Genomic DNA, 16,360 nt, shown 5'->3' with positions numbered 1-16,360 from the left:
GAGACCTAATGTACTTTTTTTTTAGTTCCGTACCTCAGTCGGTAAAAACAGAATAACCTAATTATCTGTCCGACTGTGCATCTGTTAAGACCCCTTTTTTCAGGATTGGATAGAGGGAACTAGTTGAAATTTCTGTCAAAGCTCTGCAGTGTATTGGCGGAATAAAAAATTTAAGCTTATAACTCAGTACATTCAGAAGATATGGACATTTATCTCACATATTATGATTCTAGCCAACTCACTCATCAAAACCCATAGATGAAATATCTACATACATAATTAAGTTGGCAATACTGACCTTACGACTTATCTTAGAAGAAAGATTAAGAAAAGGCAAACCTACGTTTCTAGCATTTGTAGACTTAGAGAAAGCTTTTGACAATGTTGACTGGAATACTCTTTTTCAAATTCTAAAGGTGGCAGGTGTAAAATACAGGGAGCGAAAGGCTATTTACAATTTGTACAGAAACCAGATGGCAGTCATAAGAGTCGAGGGGCATGAAAGGGAAGCAGTGGTTGGGAAAGGAGTGAGACAGGGTTGTAGCCTCTCCCCGATGTTATTCAATCTGTATATTGAGCAAGCAGTAAAGGAAACAAAAGAAAAATTCGGAGTAGGTATTAAAATTCATGGAGACGAAGTAAAAACTTTGAGGTTCGCCGATGACATTGTAATTCTGTCAGAGACGGCAAAGGACTTGGAAGAGCAGTTGAACGGAATGGACAGTGTCTTGAAAGGAGGATATAATATGAACATTAACAAAAGCAAAACGAGGATAATGGAATGTAGTCCAATTAAATCGGGTGATGCTGAGGGAATTAGATTAGGAAATGAGACACTTAAAGTAGTGAAGGAGTTTTGCTATTTAGGAAGTAAAATAACTGATGATGGTCGAAGTAGAGAGGATATAAAATGTAGACTGGCAATGGCAAGGAAAGCGTTTCTGAAGAAGAGAAATTTGTTAACATCGAATATAGATTTATGTATCATTAAGTCGTTTCTGAAAGTATTTGTTTGGAGTGTAGCCATGTATGGAAGTGAAACATGGACGATAACTAGTTTGGACAAGAAGAGAATAGAAGCTTTCGAAATGTGGTGCTACAGAAGAATACTGAAGATAAGGTGGACAGATCACGTAACTAATGAGGAGGTATTGAATAGGATTGGGGAGAAGAGAAGTTTGTGGCACAACTTGACTAGAAGAAGGGATCGGTTGGTAGGACATGTTTTGAGGCATCAAGGGATCACAAATTTAGCATTGGAGGGCAGTGTGGAGGGTAAAAATCGTAGAGGGAGACCGAGAGATGAGTACACTAAGCAGATTCAGAAGGATGTAGGTTGCAGTAGGTACTGGGAGATGAAGAAGCTTGCACAGGATAGAGTAGCATGGAGAGCTGTATCAAACCAGTCTCAGGACTGAAGACCACAACACCAACAACAACAACATACATGGAAGAACCCTGGAGATACTAAAAGGCTTCAGATAGATCATATAGTGCTAACACAGAGATTTCGGAACCAGATTTTACATTGTAAGACATTTCCAGGGGCAGATGTGGACTCTGGCCACAATCTATTGGTTATGAACTGTAGAGTAAAACTGAAGAAACTGCAAAAAGGTACTGGGAGATGAAGAAGCTTGCACAGGATAGAGTTGCATGAAGAGCTGCATCAAACCAGTCTCATGACTGAAGACCACAACAACAACAACAACAACAACAACAACAATTAAGTTCGTACGGAATTAGACGGCGAGTCCTGCTTACTTTTTTTCCCCTCGTTAACTGGATTTCAGCTCTGGAACGTTCCTCGACAAGGAAAAGGCACACCAAGAGACTGCTGTTAGTGTCTTGAAAGTGTACTTATCGTTAGGGACAACTCGCCCCGAAAAAAGAATAACAAGTAGCATTGCAGGGGAGCTAGAGCCAACAGGTGCTTCGTTTTGGATGAGCCTGTGTGCGGTCTGACGTTGAACCTTTTATGTTCGGTGTTCTGTGCGCGCTGTGGCAGACATTACGGAAGGACAATGTTTACATGTGAAATATTTCTGGAGTAATTTGTAGCAAATGATTAATGGAGTAGTGTATTTTGTCGCTGTAGCTATCTTTGTGAAATAAGGTAAGGAAATAAAACTTGGTCCATATTTTCAATACATTAGTGGCTTCTGCCTCAGGTACATTCACGTATTGTCAAGATTTACCGAAAACTATATTGTAATTTGTAACAGTAACTCACAATCAAATTGTAAACTAATGCAGATGAATAGGGAAAAAAATCCCGCAATGTTTGAATACTCCATTAGTAGTGTAGCACTTGACACAGTCACGTCGATTAAATATTTCAGCGTAACATTGCAGAGCGATATGAAGTGAGACAAGCATGTAATGGCAGTTGTGGAGAAGGCGGTTAGTCGTCTTCGGTTCATTGGTAGAATTTCGGGAAGATATGGTTCATCTGTAAAGGAGACCGCTTATAAAACACTAATACGACCTATTCTTGAGTACTGCTCGAGCGTTTGGGATCCCTGTCAGGTCAGATTGAGGGAGGACATAGAAGCAATTCAGAGGCGGGCTGCTAGATTTGTTACTGGAGGTTTGATCATCACGCGAGTGTTACGGAAATGCTTCAGGAACTCCGGTGGAAGTCTCTGGAGGAAAGGAGACGTTCTTTTCGTGAATCGCTACTGAGGAAATTTAGGCAACCAGAATTTGTGGCTGACTGCAGTACAATTTTACTGCCCAACTTACATTTCGCGAAAAGACCACAAAGATAAGATAAGGGAGATTAGGGCTCGTACATAGGCATATAGGCAGTCATTTTTCCCTCTTTCTGTTTGGGAGTGAAACAGGGAGAGAAGATGCTAGTTGTGGTACGAGGTACCTCCGTCACGCACCGTATGGTGGATTGCGGAGTATGTATGTAGATATAGATGTAGATTGAATAGTTGTCTTGGCGAATAGTGTTGCTTGTTATAGAGAAGTGTATAGTTTACTCTTAAATGATCATTTAGCGAGAAGTAAGACGGTGAGTACGGAATTTGTGGTACAAAACACAGTTTGACACCATAACCTCAATCAGATATAGAGGAATATTCGACATGAGTCGTTGGCTTTGAGCTAGTGGCCTAGGAAACATGCAACAAATGTCATAAACAATATGGCGATTATAGCGTGATGACATTGGCCATTTTTTTTTCAAACGAGATAAGCTGCAGATCAGTCTGTCACCAAAACTACGGTTTTTTTTTTCTTTTTTTTTTTGTATCACATTTGTTGGCCTCTCCAACTCACAACCAAACCTAATCAAACCTCGGGCGAAGCTACACATCATTCTGTCACTATAACTAGGTGTATGCTGTTTCACATTCGTTGGGTTCGCCAACTCACAATCAAATTGCCATCTTCCCACTTGGTGTATACCTCGGATAAATCTTCAGATTAATTTGTCACCACAACCAATTTTTTTTTCCTTTCTCTAAAATTCGTTGGTTTACCCAACTAACTGTGAATACACTCTAGACAAAACAAAAGCGACACACCAGAAACGAGCCGGCGGAAGTGGCCGTGTGGTTCTAGGCGCTGCAGTCTGGAACCGCGAGACCGCTACGGTCGCAGGTTCGGATCCTGCCTCGGCCATGGATGTGAGTGATGTCCTTAGGTTAGTTAGGTTTAACTAGTTCTAAGTTCTAGGGGACTAATGACCTCAGAAGTTGAGTCCCATAGTGCTCAGAGCCATTTCAACCATTTGAACCACAAACGAATTATCCGAATGGGACGGAAGTCGGTAGAAGACGTGTGCATTTACAGACAAATGATTACAATTTCAGAAAAAATAGGATGCTTTATTCAAGAGAAAGAGCCTCACAAACTGAGCAAGTCAATAACGCTTCGGTCCAACTCTGGACCTTACGCATGCAGTTATTCGACTTGGCAAACATTGACAGCGTTCCTGGATGTGATGCTGAGCGATATTATGCCAAATACAGCCCAGTTGGCACATTAGATCGGCAAAATCCCGGGCTGTTTGGAGGCCCTGCCCATAATGCTTCAAACGTCCTCAGTTGAGGAGAGATTCGGCAATCTTGCTGGCCAAGGTAGAATTTGCCAAGCGCGAAGACAAGTAGTAGAAACTATTGGATGAGCGTTATCTTACTGAAATGTGAGCCTAGGATGGGTTGCCATGAAGGGCAACAAAACGGGGCGTGGAATATAGTACTGTAAGGGCGCAGCAGATGGCCATTGAAGGGGTCCTGCTGTGAAATGAACTTGCACCCCCGCCTATCACTCATGACTGTTGGGCCGTGTAGTGGGCTTGTATCTCACCTCTGTCTGAGACATCTCGTCTTCGTGGTCATCGGCGCTCATAACGAAAGACATTTCTACTCGTGTCATGAGATTCCAGGCCGAAGATGAGTGATGTTCTGGTGTACCATTTCCTTTCATAGTAGGACCCCTTTGGTTGTCATTCATTGCTCCCTTAAAACAATTCTATCCCCCATTTCGTTCCCCTTCACGGCGAGCCATCCTGGCCCCATATTTCAGCAAGATAATGCCTGCCCACACACAGCAATAGTTTCTAATACTTCTCTTCACGCTTGCCAAACCGTACCTTGGCAAGCAAGGTCGCCGGATCTCTACCCAGTTGAGAACGTTTAGAGCATTATAAGCTGGGCCCTGCACACAGTTCAGGATTCTGACGATATAACCGTTGACAATGTTGACTGGAATACTCTCTTTCAAATTCTGAATGTGGCAGGAGTAAAATACAGGGAGCGAAAGGCCATTTACAATTTGTACAGAAACCAAATGACAGTTATAAGAGTCGAGGGGCATGAAAGGGAAGCAATGGTTGGGGAGGGAGTGAGGCAGGATTGTAGCCTCTCCCCGATGTTATTCAATTTGTACATGGAGCAAGCAGTAAAGGAAACAAAAGAAAAATTCAGAGTAGGAATTAAAATCCACGGAGAAGAAATTAAAACTTTGATTGTAATTCTGACAGAGACAGCAAAGGACCTGGAAGAGCAGCTGAACGGAATGGACAGTGTCTTGAAAGGAGGATATCAGATGAACATCAACAAAAGCAAAACGAAGGTAATGGAATGTAGTCGAATTAAATCGGGTGATGCTGAGGGTATTAGATTAGGAAATGAGACGCTTAAAGTAGTAAATGAGGTTTGCTATTTGGGGAGCAAAAGTAGAGAGGATATAAAATGTAGACTGGCAATGACAAGGAAAGCGTTTCTGAAGAAGAGAAATTTTTTAACATAGAGTATAGATCTAAGTGCCAGGAAGTCTTTTCTGAAAGTATTTGTATGGAGAGTAGCCATGTATGGAAGTGAAATGTGGACGATAAATAGTTTAGACAAGAAGAGACTAAACTTTGAGGTTCGCCGATGACATTGTAATTCTGTCAGAGACGGCAAAGGACTTGGAAGAGCAGTTGAACGGAATGGACAGTGTCTTGAAAAGAGGATATATCCTTGAAAAGAGGATATAAGATGAACATCAACAAAAGCAAAACGAGGATAATGGAATGTAGTCAAATTAAATCGGGTGATGCTGGGGGAATTAGATTAGGAAATGAGACACTTAAAGTAGTAAAGGAGTTTTGCTATTTAGGAAGTAAAATAACTGATGATGGTCGAAGTAGAGAGGATATAAAATGTAGACTGGCAATGGCAAGGAAAGCGTTTCTGAAGAAGAGAAATTTGTTAACATCGAATATAGATTTATGTATCAGGAAGTCGTTTATGAAAGTATTTGTTTGGAGTGTAGCCATGTATGGAAGTGAAACATGGACGATAACTAGTTTGGACAAGAAGAGAATAGAAGCTTTCGAAATGTGGTGCTACAGAAGGATGCTGAAGAATAGATGGGTAGATCACATGACTTATGAGGAGGTACTGAATAGAATTGGGGAGAAGAGAAATTTGTGGCACAACTTGACTAGAAGAAGGAATCTATTGGTAGGACATATTCTGAGGCATCAAGCAATCGCCAGTTTAGTATTGGAGGGCAACGCGGAGGGAAAAAATCCTAGAGGGAGACCAAGAGATGAATACACTAAACAGATTCAGAAGGATGTAGGTTGCCGTAGATACGGGGAGATGAAGAAGCTTGCACAGGATAGGCTAGCATCGAGAGCTGCATCAAACCAGTCTCTGGACTGAAGACCACAACAACAACAACCGGCCATTTGGACATAATTTGGCACATTCCTCAGCAACACATCCAATAACTCTATCAACGAATACCAAGCGTATAACTGCTTGCATAAATGCCAGAAGTGGACCAACATATTATTGACTTGCTCAATTTGTGAAGCTGTTTCTCTTGAATATATCATCCAATTTTTTCTGAAATTGTAATTATTTGTTTGTCTGTATACGTGCACCCACCTACCGATTTCCACTGTATTCGGATAATGTCTTCTTGGCGCGTCGATTTGTTTGGTCGTAAGAGAGTATATGCACCAAAAGGTAACACGACAGCAGCCATTAACATTACGTCACTGGCCAAGACCGACGACTCCTATCGAACACTCCTTTTGAACCACTTAAATGTCTATTTTCTTTTTTGTATAAAGTTCTTTACCAATCTCCGTGAGGTGCAACCTTGTCTTGATCGCTGAATTCACGAAATGTATTTAACGATTCGATCGGCGCAATTTAAGCTGTGCGCCTAGGTTCGTGCCTCATCACATCCTCAGAAGTCCCAACATATTCGGAATAAACAGCAAAGTATTTCTGACAAACAAGGTCAGAAATATGAATGCTGCTTGTTTCAACCGCAGCAATTTAAGCTGTCCTCTTAGATTCCTGCCCATCCACTTCATCGGAGATTGCGACGTATTCGGATTAAACAGAAAAATTATTCGTAACAAGCTAGAGTACAAATATTATTGCTGATCGGTACACTTGCAAGAGTATCGTCTCTCTTTGTTTAACCAGACTGAAGTCAAAAAATCGAAAAAACTCGTTACTGGGAGAGCACACTCTTATACGTAAATAACGTCGACTATTGCAGAACATGCTTCTATTAGGTGAATAGGAAACAGAATTATTTACAGAGGCGAAAATGGAAAAGAAAATTAACACGTAACAGGACACGAAAGTACTTCCTCTGATACCATAACCACATGTTTCTAGGTCTAATCACAGAACCACGCCCTTCACATACAGCTCTGTCCATTAGTAGCGTATATCGAAGGATCTCATAAGGGATTTATTTTCGCTGGTGTGCTGTTAACTGACAGCTGTTTGCAACAAATCGTCCCATGAGTGACGCTTGCGATAAATCTTCAATGCGCTATTGCCTTGAAACGACTTGCTGTCATAACACGCGTGTTATAATACAAAAATAACAGAAGGCAATGAAATCCAGTATCGAGTCTTCAAAGTAGCAAGCGAGGTACATCACGTGACACAACCAGAATTCCGTGAAATGCTATTAGTTATTCTTGTTTCGGACCGAACTATTCCTAACAATAAGTGAAAGTGTCCGTTTTCTTTAGTGTCATTCCAGCTGGTGTCATACGCCCCACAACATTGTACTGTCGTAGTACATCATTCTCTTCATTACAGAATAGCACTTACACTCTACAGCATTGATTATTTGTTTGATATATTCCAATCTCTGAGTTTCCCTCAGGTTCTGACCTCTACTATCCCCTCTAGTAGTCTACTATGAAAGCAGAGCCGGTTTGAGGCCACGCGGAACCTGTAGCACTGATGCCCTCCGCCCTCCCTTAAACGTATTGTCTTACTTCTTTATGAAATGCGTATATAACGTCTATCAAAATTTTATTTCACTAACTTAAGCACCAACGTGCTGTTTACTAAATCATAAAACTGAATAAAATTTTTGGACCACTATTTACTTCATTTATACATTGACACTGGTAAAATGTTATAGGTCTTATTTTCACAAGACGGAAAGACTAAGCCTTGCACTGTTGCAAGTTCTTACCATCACTGGAATTACCAACAAGGAGAACTGACAGTTGTCCACCATTGCAGGCGGAGACGTGTACAGGGTGTCTCGAAATTGATTATAAACTATTACAGCTTTTTTTAAACAGTAAAATGCGGCGTCTTATAAGACCTAGACTTCTGGTTTCTGGTACACGCTCCACAGGAATACGCCACACAATAAATTAACTTGACACACCGTTTGGGAAAGCCTGCTCTTCATTCGTGTTTAACGGTCGATACCGCTACGTATGATGAGAGTGAATTGAACACACTGGCATACCTGAATGAGTTAAACATTAAAACAGGCACGAAAACTATAAAATTGCACTGAAACACAGTAGACAAAGCATCTGCAAAGGAATAGTGGCTGCACAAATTAATGGAAGGTACGTGGAACAGGATGAGAAAAGCAGCACTATGTGTGCTGCATTATCACTAATCTTAATACAAATGAATTTTTGTCATCCGACTGTTTTGCTTAGTAATCTGCTTTGATGTGACGATATGATTTTTTAACTGTTTAAAACAAACAATCTCTGCTGACAGTTTTGTGACACTATTTCATAACAATGCACAGAGCCGAACAGAACAAACATGGGGTTTAATAAAGCAGGAGTGTGACGATTTTATTGTTAAATATACGCACTGTGTTATGCCGATCATATATTATTTCCAGTGCTGCACAACCGCAAACCACACGCACGTAATTAATCCCTAGTTCAAATCTATGCGAGCCCCTGACAGCGCACGTGCTACGTGGATAGAGCATCTCTGATGTCTTACACGTCACTTCTTCTAGACAGTGTGTTCCACATACACAGGGTGCCGCAGATAAAAGGAACACGTGCAGGTATGAAGAAAAAAACGAGGAAACTACAGAAAAAAGAGCTTAAGTGGACCTACCATTTATTTACAGTGAAAAATACAGTGAAAAATCCATATACAGAAGATGTTGAAAAGTAACGCCCTGCAACATCAGTATAAAAGGCGACGACTTCACGGTTAATGTTGTCTTTCATTGCCCATATTGGTTCAAAAAAATGGCTCTGAGCACTATGGGACGCAACATCTCGCGTCATCAGTCCCCTAGAACTTAGAACTACTTAAACCTAACTAACCTAAGGACATCACACACACCCATGCCCGAGGCAGGATTCGAACCTGCGACCGTAGCGGTCACGCGGTTCCGGAGTGAAGCGCCTAGACCCGCTTGGTCACACCGGCCGGCTTCCCGTATTGTGTGTGGATTTGTTTCATAGAACTCGCCCTTCAAGAACCCAACAGGAAAAAATGCATTTTGTTAGATCCAGCGAACGTAGTGGTCATAAATTTTTGCCGACAGTTCGTCCCTCATTCCAGGGATACCTCAGAAGTGTGGCATGTTGCTCCATCTTGCTGGAAGAAGCAGTATAGTCTTTCATATTCAGTAGCTGAATACTAAATGTATCAAAAATTTACATGTATGCAACCGTGTTAAGGGTAGCCTCAAGAAATATCGGTCCAATGATACGGGTGCCTGTTACGCCGCACCAAACGCCGATTTTTGCATCATGGAGTGGTTGCTCACACACAGTGTTAGGGTTCTCTGTTGCCCAGTGCCTCGTGTTCTGTAATTCACATGGCCGGAAAGATGAAACCATGCTTCATCACTCATAATATAATGCAGTAATCTACACGTTTCTGACTACACGTTTCTGACTGTCATCCTCCCGTAAAAATTGGAAATCTGTGGTAAGGTCTTATGGGACCAAACTGCTGAGGTCATCGGTCCCTAAGCTTACGCACTACTTGATCTAACTTACACTAAGGACAACATACACACCATGCCCGAGGGAGGACTCGAACCTCCGACGAGGGGAGCCGCGAAAGGCGCTCTAGATCGCACGGCTACCCCGCGCGGCCATCCTCCCGTAATTGTAGCACAACTGTCACACGACATGACATCAGATTAAGACTTTTCAATATCCGCTGGCATCTTCTACTATTTACATGCGCCTCTTGGGCCAATTTACTTGTAGTCTTCTATGCGCCCCGAATAATTCTTCTGCGAATGTCTGTAACAAGTTCTGGTGTGCGAACTGCAGGAATTCTTTGTCGTTTTACATTTTGCACAGATCTGTAGGTGCGCCAGTTTTTATACAGACTCTGTATTGCTCTCTTTTTGCTGGTAGTCTTCTGTCCAGATACCTGACCCATAAAATTTCGTGAGTTTCCTTAATCGAAGCTGTTTGCACCTATGCTTCCACAATTTCACTTCTTTCTACTATCGAAAGTCATTTTGTAAACCGCAAAGAGAATCGTCTAACTTCGCTAATGAAATAAACTGAAATGCTGAAAGAGGAATGCTAACAATGGATTTTAGCATAAAACTGTCCATTGTTGTAGCTGTTTATTCGAGAAGTCGATATATTGCATTCCCTTTCAAAGGGGAGGTAGCCTACTTTTGACTGCGCCACCCTTTACCTCCTCTCACCAATTCTGAAGAGAAACTCTACATTTTTTATCTTATCAGGTCAAGTCGAAGCAGTGACAACACTCAGGAAACGAGCGCACTGCAGCAGATGCACGAATCCTCCATCCCGCCCCTGGCAAGAACCAAGTGGAGATGGTTTGCCGTTGCCTTGCACAGACCTATTATTAAGTATCAGCTGAGTATCTGTGTCGTGTAAATGACTGTGGTGAATGCACACACAGTACAGAGTGGAGTATGTAAATGACGGACAGGGAGAACGTGAAAGCCGGTGCCGACGCATAGTTTACTCATCTACATCTACCTGGATACTCTGCAAATCACACTTACGTGCCTGGCAGAGGGTCCATCGAACTACCTTCACAATAATTCTCTGTTATTTCATTCTCGAAAAGGGCGCGGAAAAAAACGAACACCTATATCTTTCCGTACGAGCTCCGATTCACCTGATTTTATTATGATAATCGTTTCTTCCTATGTAGGTCGGCCTCAACAAAATATTATCGCATGCGTAGGAGAAAGTTGGTGATTGAAAATTTGTGAGAAGATCCCGTCGCAAGGAAAAACGCCTTCGTTTTAATTATGTCCACCCCAAACCCGGTATCATATCAGTGACTCTCTCTCTCCTATTTCTTGATAATACGAAAGTGCTGCTCCTCTTTGAACTTTCTCGATGTACGCCTTTAATTCTATCTGGTAAGCATCCCACAATGCACAGCAGTATTCCAAAAGAGGACGGACATGCGTAGTAAATGCAGTCTCTTTAGTAGATCTGTTGCATCGTCTATGCTTTCTACAAATAAATCGCAGTCTATGTGTTCTAAAAATAAATCTCAGTCTTTGGTTTCCCCCCCCCCCCCCCCGAACATTTTTTATGTGTTCTTTCCGACTGAAGTTGTTTGTAATTGTTATTCCCAAGTATTTAGTAGAATTTACGGACCTTAGATTTGATTTATCGTGTAACCGGAGTGTAACGGATTTCTTTTAGCACTGCCGTGGATGACCTCACACTTTTCACTATTTAGGGTCAACTTCCAATTGTCGCACCATAGAGATACCTTTGTTTTGATCTTCTGATGGCTTTACTAGACAACAAACGACAGCACCATCCGCAAACAACCTAAGGCGACTGCTCAGAATTGTTTCCTATTTCGTGTACATGACTAAGAAACGCCAGAGGGCCTATAATTCTACCTTGCGGAACCTTAAACAAAGCGACATCATAATAAAGGAGGCTTGTAATAAAAGATAAAAGGCACAATATAACGTTGTTTGGAGGTGGCAGTGAACACGCGCGCATACATGTCAGCTATCCACATCTTTCCAACAAGTGGTATAGTTTCAGGCTATAATGAGTTAAGTGAGCGAGGAAAGTAGCACAAAGAGCGTCACGAAGAGAGCAGAAGTACATGAAAAAGAAATTTCATGTTGCTCAGTGCTGACAATACACGGACGGTTTGCACTTCGTAGGCCAAATTATCATGTGCTATGGTAGAGGTAAGAAAGTGAGTTCAGTGTTTTACCTATCTTCGACACCTAAGATAATTCTAACTTGAGGGGAAGGAAGCAGCGTTGACGTCTCAAGGACCCATCCGGCATTCTCCTAGATTGAACTGGAAGACCACGGAATATCCAAATCTGGTTCAAATGGTTCAAATGGCTCTGAGCACTATGGGACTCAACTGCTGTGGTCATCAGTCCCCTAGAACTTAGAACTACTTAAACCTAACTAACCTAAGGACATCACACACATCCATGCCCGAGGCAGGATTCGAACCTGCGACCGTAGCAGTCGCACGGTTCCGGACTGCGCGCCTAGAACCGCGAGACCACCGCGTCCGGCTCCAAATCTGGGATTGGACTCTGGTCTCCCTAATGCTAGGGTATTAGGCACTAAGCCACCCCTCTCAGTGCTATGGTGGAAATAACAGACGAAAGTTGTAACGTTTCGCAATAGTGCAGAATAGGAACGTGTATCTGTGGTATCTGTCACCAGTAATGGATTTAAAATTAAATTAAGCATATTGTAACACAAGAAAGCTAGCGTTCGCAGTGGCCGGCTACTGCAAGAAGTTTACGGGCTTTTGCTGACACATGGTCCTACTGATTTCTCTACAGCTTGTAAAAGTTTTCTTTTCAGTTCCGCCCCCTTTATCTGATCGCTACCTGTCGGTGGAAGTCTGAAGTCGTCGTACCGTTTGTGTTCTGTTTGAGGTTTCTGCCAAACGTAACTGAATAAGTGTGTTGGAACACTATTAATTTAATTCCATCCTCATTAATACAAATAAGCACTACATTTGAATGTGAACGTGTCTGTAGAGTGCTTTCAGGAAACATTGTTAGTACCTCACTAGTTCAGAAAACGCTAGTTTATCAACGTTCGATAAACACTTGTTTCGTGGCCGTAAAAGTGCAGTATCTGAGAGGTCGCCAATTTGACGAAAAAATTTCTAGAAGGAATGTTGTAGAGCAATAAAATGTTTTCATAAAGTCAAAGAGAGTGTCGGAAAACCTTGTTGGTTAGTAGATATCACTATTTATCAGTTTTCTGGACATCATTTGGTAAATGACAATCAATTTTTAGTTTCCATTCAATGGCTTCTTCCAGTATTCACTCTTGCTGTTCCATTTAGTTGCCAGTACAATAATTCTCTGCAGTTTTTTGTCCCTCTGTTGGAAACCTGTACTTTTCTGTCAGGTCTTTTACTGGGCTCTGCTAAATCTGGCAGTGGAGATGGCGTCAGTTAGTTACATTCGTCAGAGGAAGTCAGTGTGAAATCTGAAAGTCTTATTTGTAGTGAAAGTGTTGTGTCTAGGAATCCTACCTACTCGGTTCGCTACAAAAACAATCAAACAACTTGTATATTAATGAGTTTTATTACAAATAATCAGATATAATGGGAGGTCGGTCAGCGTGCGATTGGCTGACTTCTTCTCACAACCTTCTCTTCCCTGTCGTTCCCGACTGGCGTGCCAGCTCTGACGTTATGCCATAACAGAAAGTGTTTTGGACGGGGCAGATCTGACATGGTGAGGAAACAAGGCATACAAACGTTTATTGAGATGATTAAGACAAGAAAGGATAGTAAACATATTCTGTTGTTCATGAGAAGTGCAAGAAATCGTATTAGAAGGACCAATGTTAGAATGGATACAATGAAAAGCGAATCCCACATTTATTGATCGTCAGTTCAAAATGTTGAGCTTAAATCTATCTGCTTATTTGTGGGGAAGGCGTATCACATGATTATGTGAAAAATAAGGCGATGAAACCTATTTTTTGTTTAATATTGTTCGTGACCATTAGAAAGACATTCTCAAAATCGACACTGGAAATGGTGACAGAACGGAATAATGACTGGGGAACTCAAATAAAATGCCGAGTAGGGCATATTGAAGATCTTCTTGTAGCTGAAGGTAAATACCATAGTAATTGTGCGATTAGGTCTTTCAAATTCACAGCAGCGGTGGACGACCAAAAGATGATGTCTGCCTGGGTGAACTTCATATGTGAGCATTTGGAACCGAATGAAGATGATGGACAGTTCGCACTCCAAGACGTTCTGAAGGATTATAAATGCATACTTCCCAAAAACCGAGGCTATGCAAAATCGGCTGTTCTATAAGTTATATAAAGATCTGTTATTCGTTGGGACAATAGATCTGCACAAGGAAATCACGATATGTTTTCGGAACACAGGATACTCCATCCTATTGACTTTCAGTACGAGTCCAGAAGCAAAGACTAAAAAGAGGAACCAACTGAATCGGTGAAACTGCTGCTACAATTATGGAGGAGATTAGATCACGAGTCTATGAAGTGGAGACGTTCGTCCCTTCAGATACGTCCCTAGATGAACTTTAAGTGGTATCCAGAGTCACCGGAATTGCTTCTTAGGACGACAGTTTGTGCAAAGAAGAAAGTAGACCTTTCAAAGACAAAAAGAACAATCAACTGCATTTCACCTTCTGTTGTTTCAGCTGCAAGATTAAGATCCTTTGTTTTTAATATACAGTTAGGACTTGGGAAAATTTTATATAAATATATTAAAAATTTACACACCACGATAGTAAAAATTTGTTCAATTCCCAGGAAGCGCGGCCACGACGGTACTTATAAGCTGTTGCCACGTGAATTGATGTTTTCTCACGGCACCAGCCTCAGCATGTGTGACAATTGGTGTATGTGGTGTCTGTGCTTTGGGTACGTCCAGAAGAACAAACACCATTTTGATCTTGTAGCCAACATGAAGTAAGACACAAAGGAATTAATTACATTAGCCGCCAGTGGGAATTAATTTAACCAATGGAGGAGCTAGAAAATTTGTGCTGGACTGGGATTTGAACCCAGGTCTCCTGCTTTCGAGGCAGACGCACAGACCTCTCTGAGATCGGGCCACAGTGCTCTTCACAACTGCATGGACTGTCCTAGCTCTCCTCCTGTCAGACCCAAATTCTCAACTTACGCACACACTACTGATGATGTGCCCATTGCCCATTATCCTCATTGCTCGCGACGTTTTGCGATTCCCGGTGTGCATTCACACTAATCATTGGCTGTCCTCGCCATACTTATATGAGCGGTATCTTTTCTTTCTAACTTTGGCCATCCTCGCCTTAATTATATATGTGATGACATGTCCAAAAGAACAGGCACCACATATATGATTAAGGCGAAGACGGCCAAGGATCACTTCAGTGCGGATGCACATCATGTTCGAACTATATCATGAATTTCATCTCGTTACGATCGGAACATGAAATCTCACTTATCTAGTACCCTACTTGTGCCCACAAGTAAAACAAAAACATTCGAAAATTCCTCCGCTGTTTCTACCGTCACCTTGTGTAATAAAAGACGGCCGGAGTGGCCGTGCGGTTCTAGGCGCTACGTCTGGAGCCGAGCGACCGATACGGTCCCAGGTTCGCATCCTGCCTCGGGCATGGATGTGTGTGATGTCCTTAGGTTAGTTAGGTTTAATTAGTTCTAAGTTCTAGGCGACTGATGACCTCAGAAGTTAAGTCGCATAGTGCTCAGAGCTATTTGAACCATTTTTGCAATAAAATTCCCTGCTCTGTACTCACAATCCGATATCCTGTTGCGTTTAAGAAAAAACTGAAGAACATCCTTGTCTCAGTCTCATAAAGTTTCCCCAAAAATGGGTGGTTTACCCTCTGCCAGACAGTAAAACAAATGCTCCCATCTTCTCCCAGTTACGATTCTTCATATTTTAATTTTTCAGTAACGATACTTTCTTTTCCCATATCCTCATTAATCATGTTTTATCACATTCCTTCTTCTCTCCCTCTCCCACGCCACCTCTCATGTCCATTGCTGTCAGCTCTCATAGATGAAATCTACTTTCCTGTAATTTGTTCGTGTTGTTATAATTTTCATGAACGAATATAAACTGTGTTTTTCTCTGCTACAACTACTACTGTTTCCAATATTTATATGACAGTTATTTCCAAATGCTGGATTCTATATGCGAGATGCAATGTAAAATGGATGCAATGTAAAATACATAGAAACCTTGTTAGCTGTAAGAGAAAGCTTGATGGCTCTAATCATGCCACAATAAGTAAAACAATATTAAATAAATAAATCAAATCAAGTTGGGACTTTGATATCCATAAAACTTTACGCGAAACGTTTTTAGAATGGGGTAAAAAAATTCATGGGATAGCGATATGTACATACACAAATGGCGGTTGTATCGCTTACACAAGGGACGAAAGGGCAGCACACAGCGGAGATGTCATTTATACTCAGGTGACTCATGTGAAAAGATGTCTAACGTGATTGTTGCCACACGAGGAGAGTTAACAGAGTTTGAACGCGGAATGGTAGTTGGAGGTTGACACATGGAACATTCCATTTCGTAAACCGTTAGGGAATTCCATATTCCGAAATCCGCAG

The 16,360-nt window shown here is 41.6% G+C and overlaps 1 protein-coding gene across 2 annotated transcripts in view; it reads left to right on the top strand.

Annotated features, from left to right (window-relative positions):
* LOC126335356 (EF-hand domain-containing family member C2-like) overlaps window positions 1-16,360 on the top strand; it is a 245,877-nt gene that overhangs the window by 217,535 nt on the left and 11,982 nt on the right. The gene's annotated exons all lie outside the window — the stretch shown is intronic.

This window comes from Schistocerca gregaria, chromosome 2 (assembly GCF_023897955.1).
Source record: "Schistocerca gregaria isolate iqSchGreg1 chromosome 2, iqSchGreg1.2, whole genome shotgun sequence".
Taxonomy (NCBI): Eukaryota; Metazoa; Arthropoda; class Insecta; order Orthoptera; family Acrididae; genus Schistocerca; species Schistocerca gregaria.
The sequence above is the reverse complement of the archived record's forward strand: the minus strand, read 5'-3'. Positions and strand labels throughout refer to the sequence as shown.